At 43.7% G+C, this 20,506-nt stretch overlaps 1 protein-coding gene across 2 annotated transcripts in view; it reads left to right on the top strand.

The window, feature by feature from the left end:
- Positions 1 to 20,506, top strand: part of DDR2 (discoidin domain receptor tyrosine kinase 2) — a 160,750-nt gene that overhangs the window by 10,514 nt on the left and 129,730 nt on the right. For both annotated transcript variants that reach the window (XM_033855804.2, XM_033855797.2), the window contains exon 2: positions 11,705 to 11,852. The gene's annotated coding sequence lies outside the window, so the exon portion shown is untranslated. The remainder of the gene's footprint in view (positions 1 to 11,704; positions 11,853 to 20,506) is intronic.

Raw genomic sequence — 20,506 nt, 5'->3', positions numbered from 1 at the left:
TCAATTTTGCTAATCACTGCCTATACCAGCACCCATACCCCCATATTCACTTTCATAGTTAAGTGTTGAATCATTCGTCTCCACTTCAGTTTTCACTCCCCCCGCCCCCATACTGTAAGTATTCTCCTCTCTCCTCTCATGTTAGCCAAATACCACCGTTCCTTAAAGGTTAGCTTAAGTTTCCGACCCTCTGGCCAACTCAGATCTTACTTCTTGGAATCCCTAGTTCTTTTGGTCAGTATCACCTAGTCTAGTAAAGGTCATGTCTTAGGCGATCTCTATAACTCATCTTAGAACATAACCCATAAATATTTACTGAGTTCTCAAGATATAGTATGTTAGAGACTTATTACATGCCTCACATAGTAATTACTTGTTGCCAGAAAAATTCTTAGAGGGGAGTAATTGAAGCCTCACATACTATACTTTTTGTGGATTTAACAGGGCTCAAAAATTTTCTATTATTTGGTTATTCTGTAAGATTGGAATCTCAAGAGAGCCAGGTCATGGAGAGATGGTGTAAGCACTAGGTTTGCTATCAGAAGCACTGGGTTCAGATCGTGCTATTTTTAGTTGTGAAAATTGCAGGCAGTCATGTCTTCATGAGTACAAATGTGGAGGAATAGATAAGCTCACATATGAATACTTGGTGTGTACTGGGTATAAAATGCACACAGGGCTATTTTTCTTTAAGCAGTAAATAGAAAATGGTTATTCCCAGAGGGTGATGATTGTCATTCTAGGTTTTAGGATACAGCTGCAGATTTGGTTTTTCCTGGTTTGACCATGGGCAGAGCTGGTGTCTTTCTCCTCGTCATGCTTCTTTCCTTATAGGTGTGTCCAGACCTCTGATAATAGAAGTGCTTACCTTTCACTCTTCCCTTTCACACTGAGTGGTCTCTCTTCCCTGAGACCACTTTCATTAAAAAGAAAATTCTCATTTGATCATTTAGTGTCATGTAAAGAGTAAATTAACTGCTATTTAATATCATGTTTGGAGGTAAAGATTTTTCTAAGCCTTTTGTTCAGTCATTCATTAGAAAAGGGGTGTCAAGCTTCGATGTCAAGCTAGGATGTAAATTCTAGACTTACGTGGATCCCTCGAGGGAGTGTGAAAAGTTACTTACTAATCCTTTTGTATTAGCTGTATTTTTGGTGACGGACTTGGCCTTTGCAGGGTAAAAGTTGATTGAAGCTCTTCCCATTATCTCTCCTTCACAACTGTGATGTTTACTTACATCTTTCATTTTCATGACTTAGGGTGCTAACTTCTTGCCCTCTCCTAGATCCACAGGCACCCCACACCCTCTATAAAAAGGGGGCTGTGCCGTGCCTTTTGCTCAGCTGTAGGAAGTTCCCCTTCTAGGCTCCCGGGTGCTCACTTTCATTTTCCAACTGATCAAGTATTGCCAACATTTACAAAACATATTCTGTCAAAGACCTCAGGCTGTCTAATGTTATCCCATATATATATGTAAAATTCAGTGACTGTGACAGTGACCCATGTCCCCTGAATCGGCAGGCGGACTCTCAACCACTGCGCCACCAGGGAAGCCCTAGCATTATTTTTTATAACAAAGTACTTGGTGAGGTGGAATGGGGAGGTTGCTATAATATTTTCAGCGCTTGGCGCCTCTAAAGGTCTGAATCCAGCCCTTTGTAGGAACAGAAGCTATTGTCATCCACAACTTGTTCCTGAATGTACTCAGTCACCATTCCTCAGAGCTACTGGGAAAAGTACTATTATGCTCTTCAAAAATACGTTCAAGGGCTTCCCTGGTGGCGCAGTGGTTGAGAGTCTGCCTGCCGATGCAGGGGACGCGGGTTTGTGCCCCGGTCCGGGAAGATCCCACATGCCGCGGAGCGGCTAGGCCCGTGAGCCATGGCCGCTGAGCCTGCGTGTCTGGAGCCTGTGCTCCACAACGGGAGAGGCCACAACAGTGAGAGGCCCGCGTACCGCAAAAAAAAAACAAAAAACGTTCAAGTCCATCCTTACCATGAGGATGTTATTATGGTTACCACTGCATGATTCAGTAATTGGTATTGGGGAAAAATACCCACCCCACTGATCATGGGGTGTTAAAATACTTTCTCGTGGATAAAGGAAGGTTAGGTGAGAGTGGTGACAAAGCATTGGGATATTTAGGCCCATGTCATTTCCTTTCATCACAGCTCAATAATCTCCCCCCATCACCAACCACACTTCTTAAGGCCAAGTAAATGGCTTCAAGTGTAAGGTAACTGCTGTTCCACATTCAAAGAAGTACTATCTTCCCCACCCCCACTCTCCCCAACATAGTAGCTTTGCTGCTGCTGATGGAGGGTCCACTGGGAAGATAGACAGCTGCTGAGGCTGTAGGAAACTGACATCTTGTAGCGATGGTTTTAGTCATGGGTTTCTAAATGAGCAGGTTCTCTACTGCTTCCCTTGGGGAAAAGGCAGGACAGGCTTTTTCAAGAGAGACAGAATAGACTCAGCGCTCTAAAAAACTTCCCTTAGGATTATCTAATTGGGTATTACTCAAACCTGAACAATATATGGACCAATTTTATCGGGAAATTTTTTTCAGCTCCTTAGGATGATGGATCGTTTGGACACTATTAAAACATGTACAAACATAAAGCTAGGTATACACTTAAATGAGGTTCCTGGACCCAATTTCCACATGCGTGTTGTGTGCGTGTGTGTGGGTGTTCCCACACAACACCGAACAGTTCTCTGGACACCACCTGGGTGTCCTACAATTCAAATGAATTCTGACACTACCCAGAGATAGCATCAGATTCCCCAGGTTAAGGGTTCAGTCCTACAAGACCGCCCCCACCCCTTTACTACACCTCAGTTCAGAGGCCATTTGCAGGCTCAGGCTGCTATACCTGTGCTTCTGATCGACTGGCTACAAATCAGAGACTCCCAAGACCCCCTCCTTGGGTTTGATTAATTTGCTAGAGCGGCTCACAGAATTCAGAGAAACATTTTATTTGCTAGATGACAGGTTTATCATAAAAGGATTTAACTCAGGGACAGCCAGATGATGAGATGCATAGGGCAAGGTATGGGGAAAGGGAGAGGAGCTTTTGTGCCCTTACTAGGCACCATTCTCCCCAAATCTCCGTGTATTCTTCAACTTGGAATCTCTCTGAACCCTGTCCTTTTGAGTTTTTATGGAGGCCTCATTACACAGGCATGACTGATTAAATCATTGGCTCTTGGCGATTGATTCAACCTCCAGCCCCTCCTCTCCCTGGAGCTCAGTGGAGTGGGACTGAAAGTTCCAGCCCTCTAATCACAAGGTTGGTTTCCCTGGCAACCAGCTCCCATCCTTAGGTGGGGTCCTAGAATCACTTCATTAACCTAACAAAAGGCCTTTATGGCTCTTGTCACTTAGGAAATTCCAAGGGGTTTGGGAGCTCTGTGAGCCTGCATCTGTGGATGAAGTCCAAATATATATGAGAAATATATTTTGGTCCTCTGAATGACCAGATATTTATTTATTTATTTTTAGCATCTTTATTGGAGTATAATTGCTTTACAATGGTGTGTTAGTTTCCGCTTTATAACAAAGTGAATCAGTTACACTATATATTTCTTATAAATCACAATATCACAACATCTCTTATGCTTTAGTTCTTGTGCAACTATAAATCCAAAGCAGATTTATAAGTGAAATCAAATATAGTTATAAACTCAACAAAACATTATTTTAATGCGTGAGATGATTTGGTGTGTTGAAACTAACCACTAGTGTGGAGGTTAAAGATAGAGTGGACACATGTGGCCCCAGGGCCTGGTCTATATTTAATTTGGGTCTGTTGTTTAAGCAATTAATACTCATGCACAAAATGCCTGTTGGAGTGAGTTAAACAGATAGTTATTAATAGCCTTAAGGGGTTATGCGTTGAGGGGGTGGGAATCAGACCTCATACTTACTTAACCAAAGCTCTGCTGGTAGACAATAGTCAAATGTTAGTTTTAACTTGGTATCATTAGATAATTTGTTAAATGGTCTATTCACTTGAAGATAAGGTTAGCATGGGGGTGATAATGAAGTAGCTACACAATGGGTATGTAATCTAATTACTAACAGAATTAGTGACAGAACCGCTGTGCTTTGTGTGTTTATGCCTTATAGGTTTCTGCCTATAAACTGATAGGCTTCGGTATATAGAGTCAGAGCCTGCATGACACAGCTGCTTGCAGCATGAACAGGGCACTGACCACAATGGCTGAGCGGATTAAACTGCCCTGTACCACCCAATGACTCAACTCTCCCACGGCCCGTTTCCTCTGTTTCTAGCTTTGACTTGCTCTGGCTTTCATTTGGCATTTGGACGATTGTAAACACAAAGAAAAGGCAGGCCCTGAAATCACAGGGCAGTGCTTGGTTACCATTAGTATGAAAAGTTCCAAATTATAGAATCAAAGGTATAAACTTTACAAAATTCTAGAAATGTTGAGGACTGAAAGAATACATTTACACTTGGAGACACTCTGTTTTAAAACTAAATTCAAGCTACTATTTTTTTTCAGGAAAACCTTTCTGATCTGCCCTTGTTTCTTTAAATTTCATTAATAATCAAAAATGTCTAGGGAATTCCCTGGTGGTTCAGTGGTTAGGACTCAGAGCTTTCACTGCTGGGGCCTGGGTTCAATCCCTGGTCAAGGGAACTAAGATCCTGTAAGCCACAAAAAAAAAAAAAAGAAAAAACATCCATTTGTAAATTTATATATAATAAAACCTATCATGACAACGTAGTGATGAGTGCTTATGGTGTACCAAGATTTATGTTAAGCACTTTATATACTTGATCTCATTGAAACCTTATAATAATTGTGTGAAGTGGGTATTTTTCTTATGTTATATATGAGAACACATGACACTAAGAGAGGTTCACTTGCATAGTGAATAAGTAGCAGAATAAGAATTTGAACCTAGGTCTTTCTCACTGCAACACCTAACTCTTTACCACTGCTTCGTTACGCTCCTTGAGCCTGTGTCATACCTTGTGGATGTCTTTTTTTGCAAGTAGGCGCCACTGTTTTATAATCTTCTTCTTATATGCCTGTCCTTCCATGGAACCAGTGAGTCTCAAACTTCAGTATACATCAGAATCACCTGGAGTTCTTTTTAAAAATGCAGATCCCAGGGCTTCCCTGGTGGCGCGGTGGTTGAGAGTCCGCCTGCCGATGCAGGGGACGCGGGTTCGTGCCCTGGTCTGGGAGGATCCCACATGCCACGGAGCGGCTGTGCCCGTGGGCCACGGCCGCTGGGCCTGTGCGTCGGGAGCCTGTGCTCTGCGACAGGAGAGGCCACAGCAGTGAGAGGCCCATATACCGCAAAAAACAAACAAACAAAAATGCAGATCCCAGGCTCCATCTCAGACTTGGTTAAATTAGAAATTTTCTGTCCACCAGAGAGCCTGTGTCTTTTTAACAACCTCCCTTGGGTGATTCTGTTGCAGGTGTTCCTCTGCCTGCATTTACAGTAAAACTGCATTTGACTGTGGGTGCCTCGAGGACCATGATTGTTTTTTATCCACCCTTGTAGCTCACGGATTCACTCAGTAAATGTTTGTCAAATAGTTCAAAGAATGAATGAAGGAAGGAACAATTGTCAGTAGAGGATATGTTCTTGGAAAAAACATTCTTTTGGCTAGACCCGTGGAGAATTTAGAGATACATGTTTAAATATCACTTAATGTACTCAGTCTAGGCTGTCTCCTGGAGGCCAAGCACTGCAGGGAAACTATGAGAAGGAGCAAGAAAGCACAGCTCTGTCTGTGAAAAAAAAAGAATGAAAACTCGCCAGCTGCCCCAGGATGGGGTAAAATCAATCTTCGTTCCCTTTCCTAAAACTAAGATCAATTGAACTAAAAAGGTAGAAATGCCTTTGAGGCGCAGAAAAGGGTTCGTTTTCCTAGTGGTTTGTAGGCATGAAATTTTCTGCTTAACTCTTTGTTCCGAGGTCAATAAAGGATTTATTCCTTTATGCAGCAAAAGGTTTGTTTTGTTCTGTTTTTTGAGCATTTACTAAGTGCCTTGACTGTCATAAGGCACAGTCATTTCCTGAGTTTGTTATCAGCTAGAAAATTCAGGAAATGGTAAAGGAAACGTGGGGCTAGTTGCTCAGTGTCTGCAAGCACAGGAGTGCAGGGAAGGGGTTGTATTGTCAGGGGACTTGAGCTGGATGCTGGAAGTGGAGTAAGAATTGGATGGAATTAGATAGGCAGGAAGCAAAGAGCAGGAAGAACAGAGGCTTGGTAGTCAGACTGCTTATGACCCGCCGGCTCTGAACAGTGAGGATACGAGCCTGGGGTGGTGGAAATTTGCACTGGAGAGCATGGAGAAATAGCCTTGTATAGATGTGTTTTATTATATTAAGGAGAGCTGTGGATGTTGTGGAGTTTTGAACATTTTCCTTTATCTTAAAGCAGGTGCAGTGCTGTTTTGAGAAGATTAATGTGACGGCAGCATGTCAGGGAAGTTGCAGGGGAGAAGGAGTTAAGTCGGGGAGACTCACCCAAAGGCTGCTGTCAGTCCTCCAGATGTGAAGTGACAGGGTTTCGACCAGGGTGGTGGAAGGAGCAAGGACAAGCTAGAGCCGCTGTGGATGTAACTTGAAGGACACTGATGAGAGAGTATTGCTACTAATGGTGGGGCTAGAGGCAGGGTGAAACCCGCACGCTAGCTGATGTGGAGTGTTTGAGAACCTGGAAACCCATTTTCCCACAAGAAGTCAAGGTTGGAGATGATTTCCACTTCAACTGCCTTAAGCTTATAACCAGGATCCTGAGTCAAAACTTCTCAAGTAGCTGTTTCGCCCTTTGATGTTGGCAGGGCAGATGGCTCTGGATGAGACTGGGGCTCTTTGCTGTTCTCTTTCCTTCTCTGTCTCTCACTGCTACCCCACCCGGTTCACACAGGGAGGACCTCAGTATTGGCACTTCTTCTTGGGACCTAACAAAGGAAATCTTGCTAACTGGGCAAAGGTGGTCCTTCCCAAATTACAATCCTTGGAAACCAGTGGGTTTTTAAATGGACAACGATAGGGACAGGGCCAGGGCCAGAGTTCTGTGGCCAAATAAGTTTTTGGGAAGTATTCTTAGAGACTTGAGCAGGTTTCTTTACTGCAAGGACTTCCCAAGGTCTGTAATGTGGTAATAAGCGTTTTGACCGTCCAAGAGAGGTATAGCTTATAGCACTCCACAAACTTTTTGGACCATGGAGCTCATTTTTTAAAGAAGCATCTTGAGGGGAGAGGGCTACATAGCATAATTTCAAGAAATTAAAGACACGAAACATTGTCTTAAAAATAAGTCTCTTGCACTAAAGGTTGGTAGTGTAATGGAAAGAAGAAAAGAGTTTGGAATTTTAGTCTGGGGTCTACTGCTAACTGGTCATCTGGTCACTGAACTTCTCTGGCTCTGTTTGCACAGGGGCTATACTAATACTAGATGAATTCTTAAGTTCTTTCAACTCCGAAAGTCTGTGGTCATGTGCATATTCAGAAGAGGAAAATAATCTGATTTTTCTACTCTGTAATAACGACGGTAGCGGAGACAGTGGTAAGGAAAGTGAGGGCAGAGGGACAGTGACAACAAGATGAGTAAGATGTGGTTTGAACCCCTGAGCTGATTATATGGTTGGGCAGGGTCACAGTGCTGAACTGATGGAGCAGAGGTAAATGAAGCTTCTGGTTTGCTCTCAGGCTTCTCTGAATCCAAGCATGTCATACGGCGCACATGCAAGTATCCAGTTGCTAAGGCAAGACTAATTCCCAAGTCCCTTCATTTGTCTAGTCTCAGTTTTGCTGATAAGCAGCTGTGAGGCCTTGGATAAATCAGTTAACCGTCTGGGCCTGAGTCTTCTTTATCTGTAAACTGAGGGAGCTGGGTTAGATCAGGGGTGCTGATGTTTTGTGAGGAGGAACTGTTTTTAAGTTGTCTTGAGTCTCACCCAGAGGGTAGTAGGGGAAGCAGAGACGTTCTTCCACCAGTCCGTGCAGATAGGCCCCAGGGTTCTGTCTTTAGTTTTCTTCTTTTCCTTCTTCCCAGATCATCTCATCTTCTCAGACTTTAATTATTGCTTTTATGGACTTGATGTTCAAATATGAATCCATAACACCAAACTCTCTCCTTTTTATGGCCGAGTAGTATTCCATTGTGTGTGTGTGTGTGTGTGTGTGTGTGTGTGTGTGTGTATTCTTTATCCATTCATCTATTGATGGAACCAAACTCTCTCTTGAAGGCCAGACTCAGATTTCTACTCCTCTGCTCGATGTATTAATCTGTTTCCATTGAGAGGAAGCCAAATTCTTTATGTTCAAAACCAAACTCACAATCATCCTTTGTGAACCAATTCCTCTTCCAGTTTTCCCAGGTTTTGTTAATACGTAGTGACGTGCTCCTGGTCACTTGCAGGCTGGAAACGCAGGCTTCCTTGACTCCTTCCTTCTTCCCTGCTGTAGCTAGTCGCTGAGCGATCCAGTCCTCTCCACCGGATTATTATCATACCTCCACGTTATTTCTTTTCCCTTCCTGATGTCATTGTTCTAGGTCAGGCTCCCATTGGTCACTCTGCCCCTCTCTCTCCTCTAAAGCATCCCACATGCCAGGTTAAGCCTTATAGAGCCTCCCTCACCCCGTCATTCCTCTTCCAAAGCTTTTCCTGGGTCGCCTGTTCTCACCTCTTGCCGGCATCCGTAGCCTCAACCATCTTCCAGCTCTAGCTTCAATTACTGAGCTTTTCCTGTCCTCCAGCAACTATTTATTGATATCCTCATTCCATAACTTGCCTATTCAAATTGTTCCCTTTTCTTAGACTTTTATTTTTACTTTTTCTGACAAAATCCCAGTTATATTTCAAGAGTCCACTTAAATGATGCCTTCTCCCTCCTTCAAGTCTTCCCTGAACATTCCACTGGCTTGATTTCTCCTTCTTTTAGTATCTTATTCTTTTCTATCTTATTATCTCACCAGCCCAAATATATATATTATGTATATATATATACTATATATAGTAATTATATCTATTATATCTTATAATATCCACTATATCTTCTTCTTCAAGGACAAGGAACATGTTTTCTTCATCTTTAACACTTATAGTACTTGATGTATACTAGGAGCTAGAAATACTATTGGCCAAATTAAATTATTAATCTATTTTTTAAAATAATAATCTATAAATTGAAACAACCTATTAATCTTAATAATTGATCTAATCAAATGCAAATAAAATAAGGTAATCTACAAATCCAAAACTAATAAAATATTGGTTTTGGTGTCCTGCCATTCTACTTTGCATCTAGTTGAGGTATGATTTTCTGAAGAATTTTGATTTTGATTTTTTACGCTATTGGGTTAGTAAATCCTTAACTTACAGTTAAGGATAATTTCTCCCTCTGTGAGACCATTTCTATGAAGCTACCGGCCTTGCTATGTCATGACAGGACTGGTTTCCTTTCTAGTTAGAGCATCATATGATGATGTGGTTAAAAATTTGAGCTTTGGAATAGGACAAACCTGGTTTTGAGTTCCCACCCTGCCCTTGTTAGCTGTGTTACCTTGGGGAATTTACCTAATGTCTCCAGACTTTAGTTTCTTCATCTGTAAATGGAGGTCATAATGATTCTGTCTGTAATTATTGTAAGTGCTGCTTCGACTCCCGGGAATTGTTCAGAAGTAAATCTCTGCTCATCCTCACCTGAGGGGCTCCTCCAAACCTGATGGATTTTCTGTAGAGTCTGTGGGCCTAAAAGTGCAAACCACGCTGGCCTATATAATTTCAGAGACAGATGGAAAAGTTGAAACAGAAATGCCGGAAATGTTGGTGCCAGTTTTCCTGGCCTAGTGAGGAGGAAAGCAGACCTGTGTCTCTCATTTTGAATCAGACAGATGACAAACATATCACAAGAGGAAAACAAAATCTCCATCCTCTTCTCTTGTCCCAGTCTCTTATAGCTCCAGACTTCCTAAAAGACTAGATTATTGGGGTTCCCTGAAAAGCCAGCTCAGTCCATGACATGAGATCAGTCTCACACATTATTTCTGCTCATAGAACAATAAGGGGAGAGGGCTAGCAGTCACTGAGCATTGAGCACGTACTGTGTGCCAGGCACGTTTACTAGAGAATTACAATTCTTCTTCTTCATAACTATGTGAGATAGTTATCATTACCTCCATCTTACAAGTAAGTAGAAGCTAAGTAACTCCCAAGATTATACAGCTAGTAAATCTCAGAGTGAGGAAATGAACGCAGGTAGTCTGCATACATTTTAGCATTTGAAGCCTGCAATGTAATTAGACCAAATTAGCCATATGAGGTGAGGGTTTCCTTCAGACGACAGGTTTTCTATGTCAGGGAAATTGTGATCTAACAGGGCTAACCTTTGTAACCTTAGTACCACAGGGAAATAGTTTTCAGAAATACTGTCTGGGGACCCTTGGACCCTGATCCTGCTTTCTTCCCCCATGATGATGTGGCGCTGATGATAGTATGTTTCAAAAGAGGTTGATGTTTGTAAACATTCTGGTACAAACAGGCACAGAGATATTAGTACAGGTTTTTCTGGAACACTGAGGGAAGCCCCAAGTATAAAAGGACAGTAGTATTGCCAAAGTTGGGATATTTTCTCAAAGTTTGAAGACTTCAGCTGCATGCCTTGTTAGGGAACTAGAAGTCAGAGGAAGGCTGTACTAATATATGTGACATTCATTCTTGCTCCATGTGGCCACTTTATTTGCATTAAGTTCTAAATCCGTCACTGAAGAAATTGGCAACTTATGGTAGCCGTTCAGCAACCCACTTGGACCCTGTGGCACTATGTAGAGTTATATATCATTGTATCCACTGAGTGGAATACTATAGACCTGTGAAAAGGAATGACGTAACTACATATGCTGAAATGCAACTGCCCCCAACATGTATAACAGAAAAACCAAGGTGAAATATATGGGATGCTAATACTTGATTTTTTTTTAATTAAAAAAATCCTATCCATCCATATATTTTTACATATGTTTAGGATAGTTCTAGAAGACTACTCAGGTAACTGATAACTAGCTGCATCTGAGGAAGGGGACTGATAGTCCGAGGTGGAAGCGTGACTTCTTTTGACCGTATGGAGCACTGGTTCCTGTGTACTCGGGGGGTCCCTGCGAGTTCTTGAGACCCTTTCAGGGGGTCCACAGGATAAAAACTGTTTTCATAATAACACTAGGATGTTTTTGCTTTTTTCACTCTCATTCTCCCATAAGTATATGGTGGAATTTTCCAGAGGTTAAATGACTTGTGCTATTACGGCAACAAATTGAATCCAGAAGCAGATAGAAGCTGTTTGATTAAGCCAGATATCAAAGAGATTTTTAAAAATGTAAAACAATGTCACTCTTCTCACTAAATGTTTTATGAAAAATGTTTATTCAAAATTCTTATTTGTGTTAACATGGAATTATTATTTTAATGAATTAATAAGTAATAAATTAAAAATTCAGTTTTTTAATTTCTAAATTGATAAATATAGATAGCATAACCCCCATAAACAAAAACTCTGAGGATTTGTCAAATTCCTTCAGTGCCAGGGGTCCTGGGGAGGCTTCTCTTCGATAGTGGTGGGCAGAAATGTCAAACAGGAAAGAAAACGTGAATGAAGAAAACGTCTGTAATAAAACATTGCTTTCTGTTTTTTCCCCCTCTGTAAAGGGAGATCTACAACTAGTCGGGGGTTCAATGCTCTAGAAAGTGCTGAGACTTGTGACTTGAAGCAAAGAAGCTACGATCACTGAAGCGAAGCAGAGGCCAGCTGTTCCTGAGGATCCTGCCCCTCAGAGGATGTTCTGCACCCGTTGATGTAAGTAGGGCAGTCACTGAAGCTGGGTCACCACAGGAGATTGGGGGTGACAGTGTGGCTCCCCTCGAGCCCCTCACTTACCCTGGTAGGTGTCATGGGGAAAGGTGAGCCTCGGGTTCTGTCCTAGAGCTGACATCAAATGAAAAGATCATGGATTTGATTGTACAGGGAACCTGATACTGAATGTCTGTTTCCTCTTTGTACTTCATTGATCCAGTTGTAGCCAGCCCAGATTAGAGGCCCATCCTGCGGTGTCCTGTGTCCCCAGCTCCGAGTGGCCCAGGATCTCTAGGTCTTCCCTGTCCCTATAAGACCCACTGGAATCTCTGGAGTTCCTGGATCAATCTGGGCCTCTTCTAATAGAAAAGATTATTTATAAATTTTTAAATAAATTGCCCTCTTCCAGCAATAATTTGAGGTGGTTTAGAGAAAAATAATACTTAACAGAACTACTAAAATCAGGGTAAGAGAACCAGAGCCCTGAAATAAGTTTTGGGAGAGTTAAATGTACAAGAAAACCTAGCCCAGGGATGCTTATTGCGCTTAAGTGTACTACTTCGCTCTGGGACCCAAGGCAGAAAGAGAAACATGATACACTGCAGAGCTTTCATGAGGAAACCAAAAACGTTTGCACAGGTCTAGGTGGTCTGCTGTAGGTGAATTTTGGTCTGAATGGGACTTCTCAGTTCATTCTTTAGGAGACTCAAATCCCATCAACAAAACTAGGACTGTAGCAATTTCACGTGTCTGAGACCTTCTCAGTCTGGAGCTTATTGAAGGCAGAAACCATATCTCCTTCATGCCTGCATCCCTAGCATCTGGCATGGGGTCTGGCATGTGGAAGATGCTCATTGAGGACTCAGTGCCTTGATTTCGACTTACATCGCTCACAGCTTCTGTAATACTTGTTAAGTGAATGTGCAACTGAGTAAATAATGTGGACCATGTTTGGGATGAAGGATGAGGATGGGAGGGTAAAGTAGTATTTCCTCACATTCCCCAGGAGATTTCTTCTCACTGTCAAATGCTCCTGGGGTTATATACTCCTTTCTGTTTATGATCTAGGTCATCCTACCCACCCTCCCTCCGCATTACTCCTTAGCTTCCTTGTGGTGATAAAATAGCTTGGGTCCCTTTATTCCCATAGATTGCCTTGAAACTAATTTCCTCCCTCCCTCCCTCCCTCCCTCCCTCCCTTCCTTCCTTCCAATAGACTCTTGATACTGGAGAGCTAAGCAGTCTTAACTTGAGCCTTCATGGTGTACATTTCAGAATGAATAATCCATAGCTACACTTAACCACTAACCAGAGGTTACTGCAGGTTACTGCAGAGTTTCTCTATTCCATTTGACTCCTCAAACATTATTTATCTGTGACCCATTCTGCTTTACCTTTCAGAAGGGTAAAGTTACCTATCATTGTGGTCTTTTCTTCCCCTGCCACCCAACCTTAAATGACTAGTTCTAGAAATTATTATTATTATTATCTAAGCAGAGGTCTTCTTAGAAGCCCATATGATTTAAATCTATTTATTTATTTATTTATGGATGTGTTGGGTCTTCGTTTCTGTGCGAGGGCTTTCTCTAGTTGCGGCAAGCGGGGGTCACTCTTCATCGCAGTGCGTGGACCTCTCACTATCGTGGCCTCTCTTGTTGCGGAGCACAGGCTCCAGATGTGCAGGCTCAGTAGTTGTGGTTCGTGGACTCTAGAGCGCAGGCTCAGTAGTTGTGGCTCACGGGACCAGTTGCTCCGCGGCATGTGGGATCCTCCCAGACCAGGGCCCGAACCCACGTCCCCTGCATTGGCAGGCAGACTCTCAACCACTGTGCCACCAGGGAAGCCCTAGAAATTATTATTTCAATATCCAAGGCACGTGCTATAAATAGCCTTGGCTCGAGAAGCCTAATCTGGGTGCCTTCCCCACCCTTACCATCATAGTATTATGCCTAGAATTATCTCAAGTACTTTGGTTCTCCCAGGAAGGAGTCCTGGTTTCTTCTGGTCTCTTCTGGTCACCAATGCAGGCTTCCTCCTTTTCTGAGAATGATGAGACTAAGTATTTCAGTCTGTTTAGAGACTTAATAAGTTTCAGCTTCCTGTGTCTCTTATTAATAGGAAGCGTGAGTAATTTAACATCTAAACCGGAACACTTGTGAGGGAAAGGGGACATTATTAACAGAAACTCTGGAACATGAGGCTTCGTCTGTATGTATGCTCACGGACTTTTCAAAGATCTTGCATCTCTAATGAAGGCTGAATGCAGAAGGTTAACAAGAGCCTTTGGGGACAGACTCCCTGAATTCTATTCAGTTGTCTGTTTTGGGCCCAGGGGACTCTGACATACACTTCAGAGCTCTGAGTGTTTCTAATAAGCCAGTGGAGAGCCTGTCCCCTGGTGGATGACACAGCTCCTGGGGGAGAGCGGCAGGGTTGCCGCAGAACTGGTGGCCCGTGTTCGTGAGACCCAGCGGTGCAGGCCCCTCCCCCTTTGCCTTTTCCACCTCCTCCTCTGCTCCCTTCTCCTCCTTTTGTTTTTGACCCTCATTCTCTTGCTCTGCCACCCACCTCCTTCCGGTTTGTGCCCCCCGCCCTTATCTGTCTTCCCTCTTCTTTTCTCTTTTGTCTCCCTCTCTTTCACTATTTTCTGCTCTCCATTTGTCACTCACACTTCCTTCCTTTCCCTCTGTCTCCCAAAATGGCTCTTTCAACACTGCTGGAGGGCAGCTGAGAAGAGCACTGCTGCCAACGTTACTTTCTCCTTTAAAGGAAAGTCTCGTATTTCCAACTGTTTTCCCTTTGCAAGTGGTCTGTTTCTCACGAGCCACTCTGATGGAAGGTTCTGGTTTCATGTGTCCTGGGGGACATGTGTGCTAGGGCATGAAGACAGCATGGGGGGGCTGTTGGAGGGGGGAGGCCATGGGGGTGGGGGGAAGTTGGGGCCGTGACAGGAGCAAACTTGAGAGGCGTCTGCTTGTCACAGAATGGATTACAGTTGAGACGATTGAGACCCTGTGATCGTGCTGCTGCATAAACCCGGATGTCTGAGATTTTGGAGTTTGGGCTGTGCCGGGATCATTTTAGAGAAGGCAAGGTCTGGGTCAGCATCTAACTAATCAGGGAGCCACAGGTATGGTGGGTGTGCCACCTCAGGACAGGGGAGGGGAGCCCAATAGAAATGGAGGAAGCAAACCTGGCACAGGGAACTGGGGCTTAGATGTGCCAGAGGTTGATTTGGACGTTTCTGGATGAACAAGGATCTGAAAATGTTCTGAAAAGGAGAAACAGAACGGACCATGGTGATCTGAAAAAGAACCTATGGGTTAGACTACATGCTCTTTTTTTGTTGTCGTTCATGGTTATCCAAGGACTTTGCATAGTATTTTTACTTACTAACATAATAACGCTGTTTATGGAGCACCTGTGATGTGTAAGCGACTCTGGAAGTGACCTGAAGGGATTCAAATATAAACGAGAGAGAACCCAGCCTGAGTTGCTCATGGCTAATACGAGAGGGAAGGAGCACAAAAGAGAAGTATGCTCCAGGGAGGTAAGGATGTGTCAAGAGGGTGATGAAAGGTTGAAGGAAGGAGAGAGCACTTGTGTCCGGGCTGGTCAGAGAACAAATGCCTTGACTATGGAGGGCGTGGAGCTTGGGCCAAACCTTGGAGGCCAGGCAGGGATTCGATACTCAGAAAGGTGTGGGTCAGTCATTCTTGGCAGAGCGGACCTAGGCAACAAAGATGCAGAGTGACCAGTAAACAAGAATCGGATTGGGCACATGGGTGGAGGGGAAGGAGGAAATAGCAATCTCCTGGGAGCAGAGTGTTGGGGTCGAGGAGGGGTGGAAGATAAAGCTGGAAAGGAGGGAGGCTGCCAGCCTGGGGAGGGCTCTGCCTGCTGGCTGGCCTGAGACATCTGGATGCCGTCCTCGGGACTGAGCATCTGTGTGGTACATGCTCTAGGAGAGGGGGATGACGTTGCTTTGGGAGATGCTCGTTTCTGATGCCCCTCTTGCTGAGTGTGGGTGCATTTCGGAGCCAGATTTAAGGTGTCGTAATAATAAGTCTTAGGGGGAAGTATCTGGAGGCCTAAAAATACATATGCATGAAACACTTTGAGCCTGTTTTCTAAAATCTCAGTCTCTCGTTTTTGCTTTGATCTTTGTAGCTTTTAAGAGTAGATTTAAGGGTCAGCCACAAACTGTATTGCCCTCAGAGTTTACGTAAGTCTGGTAGAATCTTATTTCCATTGTTTTAATATTCAATGCCTTATAATTTCTCATATTACATCAGCTCTTTTATTCAGAGATTGTGGGCTGAAGGAATCGTGTTGTGTTCCTGGCTGGAAATGTTCACTGAATTTCCTCCTGACCCTGAATCTACTCAAAATTCCTGCTTCCTGGCTTACAGAGCCCCTGGTTCCTCCCTTTATGACGGATGGGAGGGATTGAGGGTCTTCCTGCTAGACATTCATAGCATATGTCAGGGTTTTTCACTGATGTCGTATTGTCTTACAAGAGACATTCATACAACCTCTTGTATTGATTACTTTTTTATTTATATGAGGTCCCCCCCTCAAAAGATTGTGAGACCCTCTTAGTCAAGGTCTCAGTCTCTGTCAGATATTTTTGCTTTGGCATAACATTTAGCATAGTATTATGCATGCATTATTCTGTTTGGAGGTAGAGAAACTGGGTGGGTAGTGGTGGGCTGCTGGTACCCACCAGTTCCCATGTTCTACCCCAGTATTGGGTTTTGTAGAGAATCACCAAAATAGATCTTTGCTAATTAAACATCATCCACTGACAGCATCAGTATCACCTGGTACCTTGTTGAAAATACAGAACCTCAGGCCTCAGGATCTATCAATATAATTTGATTAGTATTTGAGACACATTGGTTTCCAGATGTACTGTATACAGATCACCTGGAGATCATGTTAAATGTAGGTTCTGACTTTTTTTAGGGGTAATTTAGGTAATGGTAGAACGAGTAGGCCAGGTTTTGTAAATAAAGTATTATTAGAACCCAGCTATGCTCACTTATTTACGTACTGTCTGTGAATTCTTTTGTGCTACATCAACTGAGTTGAATAGTTGCAACAGAATTCTTCTGGCCCACAAAGTCTAAAATATTTGCTATCTGGGCCTTTACAGAAACAAGTTTGCTGACCCCCCCCGCCCCCCAGCATATGAACTGAACCCTGTTTCCTTAAAGGAAAGGACGGTAGCTGTGATCTTTTGCCCCAGTGGCAACAATTGCAAGCCCATTTTAATCCATCATGGAGTAGCTGAATCATTAAATCTTAATTCCCAAGAGGGCAGTGAAGGCTCTTGAGCCCCAAACTGATCCAAATAATGGTACCAAAGAGTCTGTGACTTTCCAAGGCCCATTTCATATCTCCCTTCTTAAAGAAATGACTGTGATTTTATTGATGTGACTCTCCTCCACAGACTGATTTCATCAATCGTTCAAAATAAGTTAGACTTTCCTCAAGAATTGGAAAGAGCCAAGAGGAAATTCTGAGTAGAAATGTTTGGGACCGAGGAATAAAGACAGCCTTGTATGGGTTTGGTAGAATCTGCCTTTTAACTACTGAACCAGTAGCCTTAGCCCAACCCACCCGTAGGCTGCTCACTGGGCAGCCAGACTCAGACGGCGTGGGCTTGGAGTCCTTCTTTTAATTCCCTGGGAGAATCCTACCACCTGTCTCTTATTTGGGGTTTCTGAATTGTGCAATGATGGCACACACAAGCTCCAAGCTTGCTGCATGTGTATGCCAAGCACACGAAGACAGAAGGCAGAGATTTGGGCCGAGAAGCAGGAAGTGCAGAAGGGGGGGGGTTGCTGGCACGGAGACATCTGCTCCACAAACACAGTGGAACAGGAGGTTGTGGGAGGAGACGGGCAGCCCCATGTAAACACTTGAGGATGTGGGCACATTGCTCTGATCTTCAAGTCTTCGAGATCCTGGCTTTCCTCCTTGCAGAACCAAATTTCAGAGGAGGTAGGCGTAGGAGAATTAGGATCCATTTTCCTTACACAGAGTTATCTGGAGCCAGAGGGGTTTAGTGTGGGATTCTGTGGGAATCTTTGCTGTAGCACTAGGAACTCTGGTCTTACTTCGTTTCTTTTCCCTCTGTCTGCAAAGCCCAGGACACTAAAAAAGGTTTTTTGAGGCAGTGGAGTAGACAAAAGTGGTGAGTCCTCTCCTCAATTCTAGAATCTATCAACCAATTCTGAGAGATTGTAGGAGTGAATTCGGGCTCCATATGTTGAGAACCATCTGCCTTGTTGCCAGGGAGCCCTCCTGGAATTCCCTAAGGTGCATTAGCTGATTAGCTCAGCTGGTCAGAATGTGGGAGTTTTAAAGCCAAAGTTACTGTTTGGGCTGGCATTTCAGCCATTCTCTCCACTGGAAGAAGCATAATGTATTCATTCATTCATTCATTCATTTCTTCTGTTACTCAATGAATATCCATTGAAAACCTACCGTGTCACAGGATGGTGGGAAAAACATGAATTGGAGAGTTGGACAAACCTGAGTTTAAATTCTAGTTTCCCCACCTGTGAGCCAATGACTCAGTCAAGTTGTAGTTTAGTTGACATGTTTCTTCCCTCCTCACCCACTTTCTCTGAATCTCCCTGAATCTGTGGGTTGGTCTGGATGATATCTTCTCTCTACTTGTGGTGCAGCTTCTGCCTAATCTGTCCTCACACCGTATTACGTCGAAATTATTCTTTTAGGTATCTCTCTCTCTCCCCAGATTGTAAAGTCATTGATGGCAGAGATCTTTGTGAATACTTGTTCACCCTTGATTTCTGACACACATTAGAATTTAAACATATGTCTGTAGCACAGAAAGGAACTGGCTATGTGACATAAGTTCCCTAAAGCATGGTTTTCTCATCTGTAAAATGAAGATGATAAGAACATACCTCGTGATTTTGTTGTGAGGGTTAAATTACAACAAGATATTGTGTGAAGAGTTCGGAATGTTTGAAAGAGTGTTCTGTAAATATAAAGTGTCTGCAGTATTGTGGTCGTTCTAATGTCTGGATTGATTGGGATTTGGTAGAAGACCAGTCCAAGAGAATCATGAGGATACGTGGGGATGCCCTAGTCCATTTTTCCTAAACTAGATGATTGAATGGGGGAGGACCTGGAGACTTAGGTTTCTGAGGCATGGTTTGGGTGTATGAGTTGACACTGGACAGGGGACACCCTCCTGCAAACTCAATGTCTCCTCCACTAGATTATCTGCTCTTGCAAGTGGGGCATGCCTTGTTTATTTCTGTACCCTTCTGTGTTCCTAAGCCCTCACTACTAGGAAAGTGATTAAGTAGATAGCTGGATTTTTTAAAAAAAATATTTGTTTGGCTGCACTGGGTCTTAGTTGTGGCACACGGGATCTTCGTCGCAGCACGTGGGATCTAGTTCCCTAACCAGGGATGGAACCCGGGACCCCTGTATTGGGAGCGTGGAGTCTTAGCCACTGGACCACCAGGGAAGTCCCAGATAGCTGGATTTTGATGGGCACTACAAGGCCGAAATCTCCTGACCCCCATATCTCCCTATATTCCTGGCTTGTATCTGTCTTGTCTTGAGAACCTGGATAGTGGGACCATTCTATAGAAAACGTAGATTGCAGGGGAAGAGAGTAAGTTCCGTTTGAAACAAGTTGAGTGTGAGAGCCAGCCGTCAAATATGCAGGGCTGGAGAACTGGAAGTCGGTGGGAGGGGGAGCCTTGTTATTTAACTTTTCACGTGTCTGTTTCAGCTCCCAGAACCAGACATAGAGCTCATTGTATAGCTCCCATGGTGCTTAGTGCTCACTCATTAACAAGCACGTGCTAAACATTTACTGATCCACTGCAAACTGTTGGGCCCTGTTTCGCATGTAGGTAACAAAGAACTGCTGCAGATGTTGGAGCAGAGTTGTAACACGATATGACTTCTGCTCCAGGAAGACCTGACCTTGCTGCGGTATATGAGAAAGATTGGAAGGGGAAGGAAGGAGGTGGAGGTGGGGAGCCCAGCAAGAGAGCAGGTGGGCAGTGAGGGAGTCTGAAGCAGAACTCTGCCAGGAGGGACGGAGAGGAGGGGGTCTGACTATACGAGAGGTTGGTGACTCATCTCTCTCCCTACCATTAGCCCTAGAGAAGTCTCCCTGCTCTGGGAGGAGCAATGACCAGCCTCGAGTGGCTTTTGGGACGAAAACCAATGACTGCATCCAAGGGAAGATAATGAGAAACACACAGGCCATGAAGATCAGGAAAGCACCACTAATCTTTTTTTTTTTTTTTTTTTTTTGCAAAACTTTACTTCCCGAAGCCCTGGGCAAGGGTGCAGAAGCCTCTGTGTGTGAACTTGGCCTCTTTACTGAGGTATACAGGATGGAGTGTCCCTTGATAAATCGCAGAACTGATCATATCCAAGAATCTGAGAGGCTGGGAGAGGAGAGGGGTGAGGCAGGTTGTGAGGAAGGGAAGAGGGCTGTAGACCTAATCAGAAGACAGGAGAAAGCAGCAATACAGAAAATGCCCAAGCGTGAGCAGACATTAAATTTCATGTAAAAACCCTCTGCCGCCCCCTGCCCTGCCCTGCCCAGCAGTCTAATTTTATAGAGATTGTTCTTTTCTTCAGATATGATA

Source organism: Tursiops truncatus, chromosome 1 (assembly GCF_011762595.2).
Source record: "Tursiops truncatus isolate mTurTru1 chromosome 1, mTurTru1.mat.Y, whole genome shotgun sequence".
NCBI lineage: Eukaryota > Metazoa > Chordata > Mammalia > Artiodactyla > Delphinidae > Tursiops > Tursiops truncatus.
The sequence above is the reverse complement of the archived record's forward strand: the minus strand, read 5'-3'. Positions and strand labels throughout refer to the sequence as shown.